Raw genomic sequence first — 19546 nt, forward strand, 5'->3', positions numbered from 1 at the left:
AATATAATATAAGCATTGTGTAGACTATTATATTGGCTGTCGTAAACATGTTCCAGTCTGAGTGATGCTTGCCTCGAAGTTGAATCACCGATAATTAAACCGTAAATTGAAACAGCTCTATATAATCGATAACTAATTTAAAAGTACTCGAACGAACTTTATAGAGAACGTTATAAATCGAAAACATTTCCTAAGTTCGTTGAACTATTACAGCTATTAATAACTAATCTTTTATATTTTAATTCTGATTTATAAACGTACAGTTTTCGATTGTACAAAAAGATTGTCATTAAAATAATAAAAAAATACTCATGAATATAATCATGAATATATGAATTGAGGTTGGAAAAATGAAAGAAGGAACTAAGATAGTAAGATACAGAGTATTGAGAGAAGCGTATATTATTTTTTTAAATTGGTCTACTTCGAAATTACTATCTCTCTTATATTTCTTGGATGATTCGTAGGAAATCCCTCGCAAATAAATGGGAAAAAAAGGAAAAAGACGCTTGCGAAGGAAATGAGCGCGCAGCTCCTCGTTAGCGAATCGCGACTTAATGTCTCACTTGGCGAGCGAAAGTATTGATAACAGCGCAATTAGACGCATAAATTGTACGCGTCTGCTCGTCGTTGCTCGTTGAACGCGCGCAGCGAGGCGGGCCTATCTGTCCATAAAATGACAATGTATTCCGATGCGAGAGGGCATAGTTACGTACACGGTAAAACGTTTAGATCCGCGCCGTGAGATAACCTTCGTTGTAGCTTACCGAGCGCGTCGCCGGTCGGTTCTCTCTCTCTCTCTCTCTCTCTCTCTCTCTCTCTCTCTCTCTCTTTCTCTTTCACCTGCGGCTATTCCCGCGTGCCCGATGTACGCCCGCGTACGGATGTGGCTATACGCATCGTGCGCTCGTTCCTCCGGTGCGTACACGCACCGGAATACGCATCTCCGCGAAACGCTGTTCCTGCGGCGTGCTTAGGCGCAGCGATGACTTTACCCCTCTGGGTATAATACTCTAGACGGAAACAGATGGCAAGGATATTTTATCATTCTCAGGCACTGCAATGAGAAAAAGATGCTTAAAAAATTATTTATGAAAAATATATTTATTTCACTGAAATAAATATTTATTTTAATACGGGCGAATATAGTTTTATTTCTAGCAAATAAGTCATTTTATTTTTTTTTTTGGCAATTAATGAGATATATTTTACAGAAATATATTTCGTCATGACAATCAAATTTCGTAAGTAACATTTGCTTCGCAATACTTCGACATTTTTCTCTCAGTGTGAGATATATGTAGAATTTTGTTGAAAAGGATAAAACACGTATATATTTTTAAATATGTGAGAACTTAGCGTTTAAAACCGCAAAGATATCTAATCGCATGGTAAACGTTTGATAAATTTAAAATACGTTGGTAATGTAATAATACGGGTATAATCTTGTCTTCGACGATTGTCACATCCGACTAGACGCAACATCGAACGGTCGAATGGCAATGCAGGACGAGACCTGAAAAATGATCGTTGCTTTAACGACTCATTTCCCTTCGCGCCGCGATAAAACGGCTCGCTTTCATCGGGCATGTACCTCACGTGCAACGTCCTCAGCGCTGTCGTTTCCTGTTTCCTTCCTTATCTCCGCCGGCAGAAACAGGAAAATCCACGAAAGCCCATACGTTATCTGCCACGTACGGTCAGGGTTCGCACACAGTACCTACGAGAGACGAGATATCAGCCGCAATGCACACCGCAACACATACGATCCGCCCGTTGCGGAAACGCCGAATGAATTATTTCGCAGCTGCGCACGATCGCCAGAATTATTTCGCTTGTAGAGATTCATTGTCGTAGACTGGTGCATCCTCCGGAGAGATTTCAGATTACGTTTTTGAAGAAATTTATAAGGGAAAATTATTTTAATAAATTATATATTTCTAAAATATCTGTGATTAAATTATATTTTTTCTTGTTTATCTATGATTAAATTGGATTTTTTTGAAAAAAAAAATTAATATTACGCTTCTATGTAATTTTTTATGATATTTGAAATCAATCACTAGATTTTAAATTAAAATTTTTCTAGAAACAATTGAAATTTAAAATTAAAATTTTACAAGATAATAATTTCTATAAGGAAAAATCTCGCAAAGTCAAACCTACTTTAGTCAAACTTTGTACATATACAAATTACATAAATTAATGAATTTAGAAAATACTAGTTGCTGCCAATAAACGGTTTTAAAGAGTGAAGTTATTATCTAAAGCAGTTTTTTTATCTATTTTCATTATATCTCAAAAACATTCAAGATATAAAAAAATGTTTTATAACAGTTTTGTAATAGAATTACCTCTAATTATTTATAACAATATTTAAAAAAATTTATTTTGAAAACATAAATTTTAAAAATAATTTATTTTTCTTAATTCATTAAAATTAGAATTTCGCGAGGTTCCTTTATTAGTCTTAAAATTCTGCAAGTTAAGATTTATTTGAAAAATTAAACAGAGATTTTTTTATTTATTTTTATTTGCAACATTTAACACAATTTTTCCGCACATTTCCATTTGCTTTGAAGCTATATCTTGACAATATTCGTTATAGAAATTTATATTTGTTAAGGAAAAAAACGACATTAAGTCAAATAACACGTCTACTTTAGAATCATTTTGTACATCAATATTACGGACTATGGAGGATATTACAGTAATATGCCACAGGCAATACGTTTCCAGGAGTTTAACGTAACGGCGAGACCGACCGTCATGATATTCTCATGATATTCGACTTATCGACTCTCTTCATCTTGTGCGATTATAAAGTAGCTGCTCCATATAACGCAACGTAATGGGTTAATCAAGTTTCGCTCAGAGGCCTTGCTTCCGACTGATGTACGATGTCATTACGCTCATAAATCTTCAAGTCTCGCGAAAGAGAGAGAAGGAGAGGAGAGAGAGCGAGAGAGATAGAGAGGGAGGAAAAGAGGGATCGAGTGTGACGAAAACAATGTTTTCTTCACCGTGTTATCCATCGTGCGGGGAATTTTAATTCACGTTAACGTGACAAAATGGTTGTGTAAAAGACTCGTGTACGTGTAGCGCGATGATTCGCCGATGTCTCGGCCAAACTGATGAGACGGCAGTGCGTTTACGTGCTAGATACGACGCCAGATCTGGTCGTGCTCATCCTGTAAACTAGGAAATTATTCAAATTAGCTATGCAGGATTCAAAACGAGTCGTCTAAGCAACAAGGACGACTGAAGGATTGCTCCGTTCTTTGTTTTTCTCACACACAGCCTCCGTTTTCGCGATGCAACGCGTATGTACATCTGTTTGCGCGACGCGACGCTTTTCCATGTCCCTATGTCAATCGCATGTCAATCGACGTTTTTCTCCGAGAAAAAGTGCGATGTTCTGTTCACACGCGACGAATGCGAAATGCAGTCATGGATGGATTGTGTGAGCCACATGCCTGATTTGATTTTCTTCTTTTACGGATGATTTACGTTTGAGATTAATCTTTGGAACAGTTGCTAGATTCTGAGTTATTTATGATTATTTATGCATACAGATAAAAATGTGAATAAACTATTAAAATCCAGATTTGATTAATTCACTGTTATTATCAAAGTTATCACCAAACTACATTTGCGAGCAGACGTGGCAAGCAAAATATGACTATATACTGAATATTGATGCAAAGTTGCTAATGAAAGTGCTGAATAAAAAATTATTATACAAATTTGATCTGCTTGATTTTTCAAGAAATCCTTAATTGCAGTGCAAGCGTAAATGACATATTTTATTCTTGTTTAATTCAGTGAACAAGGATAAAATGGATCCATCGTACACTTTACGGAATGCAGCTTCTGATAAAATCATTATGCCTGAAATTGCGTTTACGCCATGTATTAATGCGTATCGGATACATTAATTACGTAATTTCCGCCGTACTTTGTTGTTACACATTTTTAGCTTTGCATTTTGCTCCTCACATGATAATACGTTGTGCAAAACACGAGGTGTGAATTGCCAAGTTAATTGCTTAATCGATAGTCGCATGTCACATCAACAATATTATCGTCACACGTATATTTTTCTTTTCTTTCTGTTGCAGAATCGAATCACCGGTGCCCAAAGTCAACAAGTGAGTAGAACGTGTATCGAGCGTGAGTACCTCTCGTTCGCGCATATTATAATTACAAACTCGCGGAGAGCAGTTTCGCAGTTAATGCTCGTTTCACGTGAGATTTATGCGTCTCTCGCGTTCGGCTCCGCACGCGTATACGCGGGCATGCATAAAATTGTGCGTGTGCGCGAGCGCGCGCACGTAACTCCGCCGACCAAGGTGATTCTTAATTAGATTCTAAATTACGCGGCAAAACGAGACGAAAACGCTTAAATCGTGCCTTGGGGTAAAGCCTGCACTTTCGAGAGGCGTGTTTCCGCGGAAATGAATGCCGTTGCGCACGTTCTGGAACGATTGATTGATCGAGTCGCTCGTGACGAAGCCGCTGGGGAAAAGAAAGCGTACGCATTCTATAATGCGCGGCTTCCGGTGATTTTTCTGCCGTAACGTACGCATGACGACGATTACGGATTTCGATAATAATTGGGACAAATAGGGAGACTTGATAAATTGAAGTATATGCAAGAGGTATTATGTAGAAATTACAAGTGGGATGTTAATCACGATGGTATATATAGGGTGCTACGTTCCCTTAATAGTCACGCAATCTCGTATGACGAAGAAGGCATGGAAGAAAAAAATGATAAAGGAAGATTTAGAATGAGAGAGAAAATCTAGATTATTTCAAACTTATACATTATTTATCTTCTAGTACTTCCAGTATGCATATTTTTCTTTTAGTAAATTGAATCTCTGACTAGGGCGATAATATGAAGCAAGTATAAAAAGAGGATTAGTAATCGAAAAATTAATTCTCCGTCAGCGATGTTGGACTTTAAAGGCACAGTCGATTTTTTTATTGTGACTTCTGATAAATTTAAATCTGTAAAAAATAATAAAATACAATCCAATTTTTATGATGGTAGAAACTTGTTGAAACTCTTACAAATAGGTATGTAAGAATTTTTTACATGCAGTTTAAAACAATATAAAAATCTGCACTGAAGTTCAAGAATTCAAATTGCAGTTGAAGAATGAAAAGAAGGATGTTAAAGAGTTTTTACTTCAGTCAAAAAAGGATCCATTTTTTGCTCAAAAAAGAGAGTAAGTAAACAAAATGTTTTTAATAGATTTTTATCTTCTGGATACGATAAATTTGAAAAATATACCACGTTATACGTATTCAGGAAGTCAAAATCTACAATAAATACTATTCCTTTTTTTTTTACTTACATCTTTTTGAAGAGAAATTTGCTCCTTTTTATCATCCTCCTTTTACATTGCCAACGAAGGATTAAGCATATTTTTTAAATTATGCTATTGAAAATTATGCTACTATTGGAGTATAAACATAGAAAGCTCACGGTACCGTAGAATGTCGGACAGCAGTCGGTCGCGTTCAAAGGGCCTGGCATAATTGAGATATCACGCCAATTAGGTGCGCCTTTAACGGTTTAACTGTCAGACGGAAGTCGATAGATCCTCAGGCTCTGTATTTGCATTCTGATTATAAACTTGCACAAAGCTAAAGCGTCATCATATCTCGTTACGTCCTCCGTAATTCCTCATCGCTTTGCGCCCGTATTACCGGTGATAAGGTAAAAAAACATAAACGAATTATAATCCACTTGGGAAATCGTCGTCTCAATTTGCGTGAAGCTTTTTGCCGCTGTACGATTTCATTGATTTCAAACCTCGCCTTCTCGTTTATCCGCCGATTTATATTTTTTAATTTCTATTTTGATTATAAACGAGTGCAATGGTGCGCGTGACGTTGGCGTGTCTGAGGAAGAAGATATTTAAGACTTAATTGCTACACGTTCTCTTTCTTTCTTATTACACGAGACATTTAACGCGACCTTGTTAATTCTAATAATGCTTAGTGAAGTAGGAAAAACAATGTTCACAATAATTTGTGGATGTGTGTGTGTTTTAGTTTTAAAATATATTATATATATATATATATATATATACATATACATATATATATACTATATTTTATATCAATATTTCGTATAAATATTTTGTGCATACATATCTCGTTACATCTCTCGTAATCTCTCGTCACTTTGCGCCCATGTTATCGTTGATGAGATAGAAAAACATAAACGAATCATAATCCATAATCCAAGTCGTCATCTTTAATTTGCGCGAAGCTTTTTGCCGCTGCACGATTTCATTGATTTCAAACCTCGTCTTCTCGTTTACTCACCGGTTTACATTTTTATTTTAATGTACTTTATATATATATATTTTAAAATAAAACAGAAATTCAATATTGTAAGAAATAAAAATATTAAGTATAGTATTTATAAAGTCGTGACATTTTAAAACGAATATAAACTTAAAATAGACTCGAAGAATGTATGCATAACAAATTTAAATTTCAAAAGCCTAATCTTACACAAGTACGACAGCAATTTATAGATATTTATAGATATTATATGTATAATTAATATGACAAGTAAAGATTATTGGATTATGTGAGCCATGAAAAGATAATTTATTGAAGAGTGATAAATACTCTTTTTCATATGCAAGTGTCATAAGGTCTGTTTTTTTTATTTCTACTCTCTGAACTAGTGCAATAAGTTGAAGTGAAATAAATATAAGTACGTTTGTTTCACTTTAACTTATTGCACTGTATGCAAGTTCAAAGAGTGCAGGAATGAAAAACAGATAATTCAATGACACAGCAACTACGTTCTTTCGTTTTAAAAAACGTAATGTTTATAGAAAGAAAATATTTTTGTCAAGTACAAAATCTTGATGAATTTCTCATTTTACATTAATTAATTGCACATTAATATTAATACATTAATTTTATCGAATTCTAACTTGCAAACGTGCAATTCATCCTTATTTGCATACCATCACGTTAATGAAAATATTCGGTATTGACATCAGCATCTTGACACGTTGTACGGATTAAAAATATGAAAGCATTGAACTCATCGTTATGAAGAAATACCGGTGTCACAGCATTGCTGAATGTAAATATAATAAAATCAAATCACTCGTACGGCAATTAACTAGTCTCATATCGAGATTCAAGTTTTTACACTCACTTTTATTTCTTTAGATTATAAAATAAGAAAGAAATAAAAAATATTCCGTGAATGAAACGCATTAACTTATCATGAATAAGAATTTGAATGAAACTTTGTTTCCATAAGATTATTATTATAAAATAACAATAATGATTTATGAATATTGCGAAAAAGTTATAAAATAAAACTTATAAAATAGCTATATATGTATTTTATTTTCAAATATTGTTTTACTCACTTTTATATGTAGTATTTGTACAATATATTTAATTTAATTTAATTGTAATAATTATACATGCGTGTTTTTGACCAATCGTCACAAATTCGCAAATGTCACATGCGCATTTTAAACTTCAAAATTATTATTAGCATGAATTTAATATGTACACCCACGCAAAAGCGATCATGATATTTTAATCTTCGGTTTAACATCATGAATTCTGCTATCACAGATTTGCTGTAGCTCATCTTGTACCCTTCTATCCTTTATTTGATTTGCAGGACGCGTCTCGTCATAATTCAAATATATCGCGGCGTGTATAGCCAATATTACAAGGCATAGCTAAAAGAGGGAGGTTCGAAAGGAGTGGACGTTGTCGTGAAATAATATTAATTATCGGCGCGACGTTATGACGAGCCAAGGCGAGCTGGCTGTTCTTCCTTAGAAATTCCGGTCCACGTCTTAAGAGAGAGTATCCCGTCTGCAGGATCCGCATTTCCATTCCGATTACAAGCTGCTAGGAACGTATAGTGTTGTACCCTTGCTATTACTCAGGTTCCCTCGTATTATTGCTTCTGATGAGCGGGTCTTTTTCCTAACTCTCTCTCCCTCTCCTTCTCTCTCCTTCTCTTTTTCCTTCTCTTTCTCTTGTTCTCGTATCACGCTCCGTCTCCGTCCGTCGTTGTTTCTGATTTCTTCATGGGATTCCTGCGGTTCTACCGCGAACCGCGTGGAAAAAGGCAGGATGTGCGCGGGATATTTCGACCTTGCGCGATTCCCGCGTATGAGCCATACGTGGCTCGTCCTTTTTTCTTTCTCCCATAGTATAGGATGACTCTGACGGGCGGACTCTGAAGCTGTGGTTGAATTTTCTCGTGGCACGCAAGCGGCGAAACGAGCGGACGAGCCTCCTCGTTAGACTGACGCGCCGGAATATAACACTTTGAATACTTTCGCGAATTGATGACTTCATCGATTGCGAGAGATCCGCGTGCATTTTGATTATAATGATTATCCACGGCTTTCGTATAACGCAAAAGAGACACTACGTTATAACGCAAAGCAATTTTTTTCTTCTTTCTTAAAGTTAAACGTTGTTCAAATAATTTTAGAACATGCTGCTTTTCTTAATTCTTCACCAGCAGCTAAGATCTTTAAAGGTATCATCGATATTTTAGCGGATAGATTTATATGTGTAAAAAATAAATAAAATACAATTCTATTCTTCTATCATGATAAAAATTCATTGTTAAAGCTTTGATAATTGTACCAGAATTTTTTCAGATTTTTATATAATCCAGAACAATAAAAAATTTACTCACTTTTTCTAAGACTTTTATTTCTAAGGAAAGAGTTAAAATTCATGTTGCTGACGGAAGGTTAAATTTTTCTATAATTATGACACATAATTTTTATGAATATCTTCAACTCTCCTTTCTAGAAAGATTTAATGTAGACATTAAAAGGAACGTTGTAGCCTCTTCGAATCTTCTTGGAGGAAAAAAAAGTGTGTTTATTAATCATCGCATTCAGTAAAATATTACCGGAGACTAATCATTATGCTTTTCGCGCGTTCGAGTGCGCAAGTCGTTATCCTCGATCGATGCCTGAAGGGTCGTACTCGAATTTCGCGAGCTTTCCGTCTTACTGCCTCGCCCCGATGTGTAGAATTATTCCCTTTACAATTACATCGGTGATAACAGGTCAGCCTGTACCTCCGGCTTACGCCGTACGCAAATCCTCCTTTGATGCACCGCACCGACCGCGACGGCGAGGCTGAATTCACGCGAGCGTGCGCACGCACATACGCGTCCGTGTTTGCACGCATCCGTTGATACGTTTGCGTTTTACATTGTAGGAACGTGTTTGCGCTCGTTGCCCGATCCCGCGCCGAGTGTATGTACGATCGGCTTAGCGACCCAACCATTGGTGGTTACGTTAGTCCGGCGCGCACGGGCTTTATAATGAGTCGATCTTCGTTTGCACAAACGGCCAGCTGACGCAAGAAGAGGGCCCTTCACGACCGTACGGCCGTGGCTTTTTACTCTTATTACTTTGTTACGAGTCCGGTATTTCTTAATCAAGATAATTATTCTCGTAACGTCAAGGTGTCATGTTAAGAAGCCCCGTTGTCTCTCGTTGTTAAAGGATGAGGTGTACGCGCGCGGTGTTCCTTCCTTCGGAAAGGGTTCTGTCAGGTGTACTTATTCGAGCGAAATTTCACTCCAGGCTGGTACGTTCCCTTCGAGCCTCTTTCCATCGTCATCGTCCTCGTCGTCGTCGTCGCCGTCGTCGTCGTCGTCGTGGATCCGAAGCGAAAACGAGCAGCAAATCCGAACCTCGAATGTCGGGGTTGCTGCACTGACAGAAAAAAGTCGCCAAAGGTGAATCGCGATCCTCTCTTCTCTGCATCGTGTCGGGATGAACGCTACATTGCGGCCTACGTTCCGTCTGCATCCGATAATTCGAGGAATCTTTCTCGACAGAGTGATTAACATCGACCAACAAAGGCCTGCAAATTTGCATAAATCAAGGAGCGAGTATAAATCATAAAATGATTGGGAGGTATTTAAATATTATTTCGGATCATTTTTCGTGGAGTCTCTTAATCAGCTGGATCCAAAAATATATTTGCAGAATTATTTTAATACATTCTTCTCAAATAATTTCATGGACTAAATAAGAAAGAATAATGTATTTTCTTTTTTATCGCGATGATTACGAATTCAAAGTTAAATATTAAATCTAATTTATTTTCTATATTTATTTTCTATATTCTTAATTTTTTTTTAGAATAATTACTTATCACAAATGACGGTTTTATTTATAGATCTTCTGTTTTAAGTGACTAATAATTGCAGTGAAAAAAATATATTCAAATACTTCTACGTGCATATTATATATAAATTGCACTTTAATTAAAAAATTATATTTTTAAGATTTCTATTTTTTAATGTGAATGATGTATCATTATAAATGATACATGTGATGGCTGTATTTCGAAAACCAGACCATCCATCGTTATACTATGTGAATAGAAGATAACTAACGAAAGAAGGATATGGGAAGAATAAAAAAAGATTCGCAGCTCACAAGAGATGTATTATGGCCCTTGTCCTACGAGACGGACGAGTATTTTGTTAGATTTAGGGCCAACGCCCAGAACCCTCTTCTTCTCTCGTCGCATTTTTTTTTCATACGTGGACACGAGATGGTCCTGCTGAAGCCCAACGAGTAGCTCTGGTGGTTTAGTGCAGACGGCGCTTTGGATCTTGCCATAGGCGTGGCGAAAAAATTTGCGTATTACGAAGAATTGTTTTTAATCTTCTGGCATTACTATTGTCGTTATTGCATCCTGTATTTTTCCAATATCGAATTGAATGTTTCTGTTTGTACATTTACAGAGAAACGTTTTCTCGTATGAAAACAACGTTAATTCCTTATTTTCACGATATATTCTATCCTCGCGCTATCGATTCGAGTGTAGGAAGAAAAAGCGAAAGGAAAAAAGGCCGAAACGAATAGGAGAACCAACGTCTATTACTAGTTTCACATTTTCGCGTTGCATTAACCGATCTGCATCGTGGATCCCATCAAGAGATCGGCCCTGGGAGTACCGTCTTTCTTGGCCTCTCGACACGATCCCTGACCCTTTCGCAATAACCAGGATGCATCGCACGCAACGGCAGTGCTTCGAAACGATCCGCGACTGCAGGCTCCGCGGCGTTACTAGTACTTGTACTTATACTTGTACCCACGCCGATACCAGTACCGGCACTCTATCATTGCTACTTCGTTGCTGCACTTTACTTCGTGTTCGCGTTCGCGGCTTCGTGCTACCACGTACTCCATGCAGTATTCGTGAGAGAAGACACGAGGAGGTTTACGATGATATTTCGGTTCTCATATAAGAGTCAGGATTTAATCCGTATGTAAAGTGGGATAGTTAGGTACAAGGTATCATTCGCAATCAGAATAAATCCCGTTGCATTCATAAGCAAATGGCTGGAATTGTTAAAAGTATAAACAATATTGCGAGAGATACGAGAGATTAAAGATAAAAGTGGCCGTTACATGTTTATCCTGAGGATTTTTGCGTCACTCAATAGAAATATTCAATTCGATATTGGATTACAAGAGGTCTGTAGTATGTGTCACAAGCTACTGCCACAAGGCGTTTGCATGCGTACATTTTATTTGTACTCGTATTCTTACATATATAAACTCGTTGCTTGCGACTATATTGAATTTCAACCTCTCTCTCTTTCTCTCTCTCTCTTTCTCACTCAAAATCAACGATATTGCACATTCTGGAGTCGAACTCAAGGCTAACCTCTTGCAGCAGAAAATCTGAGATTGCTATTCATTTCTATTAAATACACTTCGCTACGAGGATTCCACTTTTGAAATCATTGCGCCCTTTTTATTATACATATGGTGTGCGTTCAGAATCATCCGCTTCATCCTATATCCTTCTGGTTTCCTTCTATATCTCGGTATTCATAGACTATTCAAGAGATAATGTACTTCTTCTAATATATTTTAGCAAATTCTTAATACTTAATGAACCTGTGCAAATTCAAAAAGAATAATTCCTGCACATAATATAGATTAAAAATCTTTGTAATGTTCAAATGCTAAAATTTTAATTAATGATTTTAATATACATTTAGATTTCATAATTTTTAATTTTTTTAAAAAATTGTGATTTTTCAGAAATAATTATTATATGAGATGGTAATTTTTTAAATTTTTTGTGCAAGATTTTACAGTAATTTTCTCTCTCTGTTTCTGTCTCTTTCTTCTCTCCTTCTCTCTCCAGTGTTCCTTATAATTGATGTATATCATTTTATAGTTTTTTATAATATTAAATTTATGCAAATCTGTTTAAACACTACTTATAAGTGTACGTTAATAGTCTGTACTATCGAAATATTAGACCTTATATAAAATCATTTACTTCGCTTAAGCTCAAACGGGATAGAACGTGCTGCCATATTTCCACCGGCCTATAATTCGCTATTCGTGCAAATTAAAGGTACATTCGTACTTTCCGACCACCCTACGCCAATGGCAGGCGTGAAGGGAAGGCACGAAGCACGAAAAAGAGTTTGCCATCGGGCTCGAACACTTTCCAGCGCGCCGCTCCGGAGTTCCACGACCGCGTTTCGGGACAACAGCACGTCGGTACCCAACCGTGGGGCCTCCCCGTCCTTGGTCCGTGTCAGTGGCATAGACCATACAGGGCCCGTTCAAGGTCGAACCGAGCACGAACGAGCATCGACGGAGGTGCACGAGGAGCCCCGAGTCCGGTCGACGGTACCTTCTCGGTCGGGGCCCAATGACTGGCGGGGGCAGAAATGACGTGGGGCGAAGGGAAGGGCGGCCGAAGGAGGGACGAGATGATGCCTGACCGAGGCGATCGAGGGTCTCCACCAAGTGTCATCCTATACCCGTAGGCTTGCCACGTCGTTCCTCCGTGTCTCAACGCACATTAATACGCGTTATGTGTACACTGGGACGACACCCGCCTTCGTCGCGGTTTTCGCGCTGTCGAGCTCTCTTCGTCCTCTTCTCCGTCATCTTCTGCACTGATCATTTCTCTCTCTCTCTCTCTCTCTCGCTTTATTCTGTTTTTCTTCCTAAATATTTTGTGGCTTAACTCTTCTCATCGACCTCTTTCTTTTCTTCTGATATTTCCAGTGAACGATTCCACTCGACGGCCTATGCGACCCGTGTCAGGTTAATCTTTTAAAACCCTTCCAGCAGAATTAGAGATGGCGACTTATTCTACTGATGATGATCAGTCGTGTACAGATACATAGTCCATTCTGTAGATAGCGCTATTAATTGTTAAGTTAGAAATCCGCTGCATTTAAACGTCGAGAGCGTTTCTTCTTATCTTTAATCGGTTGTAATAAATTATGAATGATAGAAAATAAAAGATTCTTGTTTAGACAGTATAATCTTATGAAACGTATTTAATATACAATTGTTTATCATTTGTGATCAGTTATGATTTCTAAATTTAAATTTTTTTCTATGTTGTATAATTGATTAATTATATTTCTTCAGTGTTTCTTCCAAATCTATACGCTTCTTGATTTTTTTATTATTTCATATTATCATTTACAGGAAATAATTTTTTATTGTGGCAGTTCATTTACACAATCCATGCTGAGCCACCGTCGAAACATTTTCCAAGAAGCATACATATATCTAAAAGTATTCTTTCCGCTTATGTTAATTGATGATTCATATGAGTCAAGAACCTGCCGCTTGAAACGCGAATTTATGGATCAACTTCACGGATTTCGGCTATCATTTTCTAAGAAAGCAACAGGTACATTCGTGTGCATAAATCCAGTCGATTTGCATCGTTATTATTGTCGATCTCTTCGGAATTCATCTAAATTATATGTAGTTAAATATAACATGAAGTTTCGTGCGGATAACATAATTAAGTTAAAAATATCTAACGTTTCTTGAGAACCTGATCTTTTCATTCTAAATACTTTTATTTGAAAAAAAATGCCGTCGACGTAAAGTCGGTGTGTGAAAGTATGTTAATGCTGGTGCAGTGAAATCCCAGATACCGCTATTTAAAAAAGCTATTTGGTATTTATACCTAGACGTGTGGAGTCTTGTTGTGTAGACCTACGCCTTCTAAGATACAATTATGTAATTTACTCACACCGGTCTTTTAGTGGCACAGTAGGCAGTAGTTCGTGTGAAAATGTTCTAATGCCATCCTTTCCGTGACCAAATGAAGGTAGCGCGCGATTTACATTACGGGGTAGTCCGATTGGCAGTCCACTGATGATGAGTGACGCTGTCACGTTTCGCTCGTTCCGCATAACGAGTAGCTAAACGAATGTTCTGTGACCTCGTCGAGGAAGAAAGGTCAATGATATTAATTGTAAATCGATCACAGATGCAAATTTGGCTTAGATTTCTAGTCACGCCAGAGATCCCACGCTATACATGACGTAAAATGATCACGACGATCGACTTATAACTTTACTTATTTCCTTTATCTCCTCTGGAGTTGACATCAAAATTTGTAATACAGTTACTGATGCTGGGTCTGTAAGATTTATTTAATTAAATTAAAAGACATTAATTAATTTTAAGAAACCAAAATGACATAACTTGTACACAGAAGAATACTAAGTATATATTTTAATAAGACTAATTTAAATTTGCAGATGTGACGTAAAGAAAATTGAATGGGTTGACAAATTTTTTGATAAAGATGTTTATAATTGAGTGAGTCTAATAAATTTATTATCAACTATGAAAGAGGAAGGGAGAAGGTAATACATCGTCCAATGAATATTGGAGCAAACAATTGAAATATCTTGCGGTAGTTTTTAATCGTAGTTGTTTTTGCGAATGGTGCACACTGAAAGAATAATTTTACTGAAGAATCTGACATTTGGCTAGATACAGATCTGAAAATACTCGTAATTTTGCTGGATCATCAAAATAATTTTTCTCATCTGAATCTTAAACTTGATGTGCAATGCTGCAAAATGTTTTAATATTTTAATAACAATAAATTTTATCGTCCTACCTAACTATTTTGATCGTCCAGCAAAATTATTTTTCAGATCACTATCCAACTAAATTTTTAAATTCTTCTTTCAGTGAATTCATTATGCTAATACGTTCCCGCTTCAGAATTTTGCTCCGTTACATACATAAATAATTAATGTTATCGTACACCAGCATAATGTTTTAGCGTTTTGTATAATCAATGAAAGTGCCGATCGATATGTCCCCGTAGAAATAGCTGTGCCGACAAGGCCATTATTGAAGAGGGAACCGTTTGGAATCTTACGTAAATTAACGAATGTCATGTTGTAATAGCCTACCTGATTCTCCTGACCGGCGGTGCACGGCTACGCTTGTTTCTCGCTTCGCTCGCGAAGGAGAGTCCCCAACAATCAATCTTTCAAAGCGTATCACGTTTCCCAGTATCTCGTTAATTACGGGCGGAAACTTTCAACGGTACTTTTGAGTAGTGTTAAGGTAAAGAAAACACACATTTCTTTTTGTATCATTTTGTATCATTATCTTGTTTAATATATTATATAAAGAAAAATATTTTTGTTTACTTGAGAGGAAACGAGCCTTTCGATTAAATGAAAAGATTGATAAGCTTCATTGTCAGTGTTAATTATATAGTAATCAGAATATCTAATGTATCGTAAAACATAATTTTAACTATGAAAAGACTGATGTTTCTCTCGGCGTTGTTGAAATTTTGCAACGCGCATCATTGGCGCCGGTGAATCGTTCCACGGCATTAATATTAATTAGAATTAGTGAATTAATAAGTACTCTCGTCTAGTTTCGTGTGAACGTGACCTCCAACACACGACCGCGATATCTTACAACGTATGCTTACGGTTTAGCAATGGAACCCTGTGATGTATCATCCTCGTATATATGAGGAGATGTCTCGCATACATGTGTATTATGTATTAAGCAAGAGAAAGAGAGAGAGAGAGAGAGAGAGAGAGAGAGAGAGAGAGAGAGAGAGAGAGAGAGAGAGAGAGAGAGAGAGAGAGAGAGAGAGAGAGAGAGAGAGAGAGAAAGCCGGTTGGCATCTGAAATGATTGCGGAATTCTCTAAGTCCGAATGCAGGCGATGGAAGAGAAGACGCGCAAGAAAGAAGCCCCTTCAGGGATCGACGTACCTTGGATAAGTAACTACCTTGTGCCGGGAAAAGGTGAAAGGGGATGGGAAGAAAAGAGCAGTCGTGGAGATACGGGGATTGCTACCGAGTTTAGACACCGTATTGCTGTTAAGTTGCGATGTAACTGCGATGTCGTTCGGTGACCAATCGATGTGCGTTAGTCGGCGTTTTTGCGCTGCTAAGAAGATCTCGGAGAGCGTTTCTGTTGCAAGACATTCTTCCGTAGTAATAAAACAAGGAGAAATGTACAGCGGCGGTCGAAAACTTGCGTTTTCAACTTTGAAACGTTTTCCCAATAGCACATAAATTAGATTTGTTCCGCGTGAATGAATACGCATCATTTTATTGTTGCATGCTCGAGATGTTCGAGAAATATGGTGGACAATCGGTCTGTAGCATCGCGAAGGTAACCATTAGCGGTAGCGGTCAGGAAGAATCATCATCAGGTTTATGGGATTCCTATAGAATTTGCGAGGACTCTATTACCGTTACATCGCAACATATCTTCCAGGAAATGATACATTTTTCTATTACCTATGATTCCTTTCAATTATCCGCAAAGGATGATCATCAGTAACGTTGATCCAAATTATTTTTACTGTTAAGTCACACACACACATACACACATTTAATCTCAATAATAACTTCTTGTACAGCTTTTAAAGATGTATCTAATCTCTGTAAAAAGTGATTGGAATTGGAAATTTATACTTCCTGCACCTATAAAAATGAATGTTATTATGTACATATAAAGCAGCTTAATAATTTTATATTTTATACATTTTTTAAAAGTTATCTTAATTTTTCGAATCATATATCTACTTTTTATTGAAATTTTTCAATCAGTCCTAAATCGCCATTTTTGTATTACTTTCGTATAAATATAGTACAGAAAAATCTGTAATTTTTCATTTTATTAAAAAATACATTTAATGCATCTTAACATTTAATTAAAATTACGAATATCAGAATCTTCGTTCTGAGTTCTCGGATTTATGTTTTTTTAAACAATTGCTAAATAATGATAAATGATAAACGAAAATAATTTCATCGAATTCCATAAATTCCTCCTTTTTCTACACTAATTTCCACTTGATAAAACAGCCATAATATTTAATAAACTACAATTATTTATAAAAAAATAAACTTTTAACATAATTAATTGAATATTCATGAAAACATCAATTTGCATTGTAAGTGAAAATTGCAGGAGGCAATTTAGGATAGAGAGGATCCCGCGTGACTCCGCGTTAAAACAACTAATTAGATGATTGGCTTTAACGGTAAAATAGCGCGGGACATTTTAGCGACTTTCCCAGGAAACAAAATTTTCGAATAAAACACGCAACGACCTTGCCAAGATCGCGTTCCGCGATACGCATGCAGTACGAACTCGCGAATGCGCTCGTGTTCGCTCGCTCGCTCGCTCGCTTGCGAGGTCGTTCGTTCTGAGATGGTAATGCCGCATTACATTAGATGATGCCCGCGCGTATAACTTTATTATTCGACGAGACCTGACGAGACTGTAGTCTCCGTGTCTCGCGCGGAAGTGTGAATAGCCACGCGAAGTGCTGCAGCCGCGAGTGATTCAGAACAAATCAGATGCGTCATGTATGTGTATATGTAAACAAGGGAGAATGAGAGAGAAAGAGTGTTAGAAAGAGAGGGAAGGGGAGAGAGAGAGAGAGAGAGAGAGAGAGAGAGAGAGAGAGAGAGAGAGAGAGAGATTGCATACACATACACTCGGCCCACATATTTACAGTTCATGTGGGTAAGAAGGGACTCTGCGCGTCTCATTAGTGCCCCGTTATTTTCTAAGCATCCTGCCATGCTGATTATCGCGCTTATTTCTAAATGGTAATGCTCTCTTCCTGCCGTCCGTCGGATCGTTCGCATTGCATCACGTCGTAACTATGCACGTAAGGTAAGTCGCCGAATTAGTCCATCAGGGTGCATGTCTAATAATCTGCTTAACCTAATAAGAAGATACTTACTTAACTGATCAAAGAATAAATATATGTATATTTATATATAGAAAAAATATTTTAAATAACTAAAGACGTCATTGATTCTGTAAATCCATAGTAGTAAAGTACAGCTGAATAAAATTAGCGGTTGTAGATAATTGTATCTGTATAGTAACGCAGCTTTGTTAATACAGCAAAGAATTATAATTTTCTATGAAAATCAGTCCAATATATTAGATGTTGGAATTAATTCGTAGCGTTTTACAAGTGATGGGAAGTACTTTCATTAATGTATTTTTTAATGCTCATGTGAAATAAATAACATTCTTTCATTAAAAAACGCTACGAATTAATTCCAACACCTAATATAAATTAAATTTTTTAACGAAATATACTGGCTAAGTTGGCTTTTGCTGTGTAATGAAGAAACTTTACATTAGTAATTTTTGTAATTTTTGTAGTAAAGAATTAGCTGAATTAGCATACTGATAATTGTTTATAGACATGATTTCCTTGTTGAACCAAATATGTTAAATTAAATATAAATGTAGAATTCATGCAACAAACTGACTAGCTTTATTAAATCATCCAATTTATTGTTTTCCGTGTTTAAGTAATTATTTGCATATCATGATGTTAGTCTCCATCTTAAATGATAATACTCGAAGAAGTTGAAATTCATTACTACAAATGTAATTGGATTAAAAGTGAGGTGCTTTGCATATTTGACGGGAAAGTTTATAATCGTTTATTATACAGAATTGCTAATTTAATCTCGATATATTATATAATTACTTTCCGTTTCTTTCCCGTCTTCCTGGATTATACAATGTTTTATAATTAACCTTTTTCTCTCAAAGATATATTTATTTCTTCTCGCCTGCTTTTTAGTCTTTTCTCTCAGAATCCTATTTAAGCTATTTTATACGTTACATTACGATTTAAAAAAGTAGATATTATAGAGTTGTAGAGAAATCATTTTCCGTACTCGAGGAATTAATTGTAAAGTTCTCGCGTCATCGCTGCTACGTGCATCGCCGCTAACGCACACGCGTGCAATAGTACACGGAACGCGTACGCACACGCACACGCACGCAGCACTGTGCACCGCTGTGCATTGCAGCGCCGGCGTCGACGCGGCTTGCCTTTTTGCGATTGTAATTCGCTTCCTACCGGCGTTAGAAAAACGCTAGAGGTCTGCAATTAAAATCCCTGAGCGGTAAGCCGAGGGGACAGGTGGGGGTCGATGCACCTTTGCCCGGAACCATACATCGGCACACATACGCAAGCACGCGTTGCGCGCGCTATTGTGTGCGCGCGCGCGTACACGCATACATAGACACATATATCGCAGATAGCAGCCGCTGCCGATGCACACGGGCATGAGTAATGCAGGTGGCTTTTTTCTCTTTTGGCGAATCGATCATTCCGGCCGCGCGGGGCTGCTTAGCGGCTTGGAAAAGTCGCGGCAC

The 19546-nt window shown here is 37.0% G+C and overlaps 1 protein-coding gene across 1 annotated transcript in view; it reads left to right on the top strand.

Annotated features, from left to right (window-relative positions):
- sano (CABIT domain-containing protein serrano) overlaps positions 1–19546 on the top strand; it is a 106633-nt gene that overhangs the window by 21373 nt on the left and 65714 nt on the right. The window contains exon 2 of the mRNA XM_011054903.2: positions 4122–4151. The gene's annotated coding sequence lies outside the window, so the exon portion shown is untranslated. The remainder of the gene's footprint in view (positions 1–4121; positions 4152–19546) is intronic.

Source organism: Acromyrmex echinatior, chromosome 6 (genome assembly GCF_024713525.1).
Source record: "Acromyrmex echinatior isolate Ae372 chromosome 6, ASM2471352v2, whole genome shotgun sequence".
NCBI classification, from domain to species: Eukaryota; Metazoa; Arthropoda; class Insecta; order Hymenoptera; family Formicidae; genus Acromyrmex; species Acromyrmex echinatior.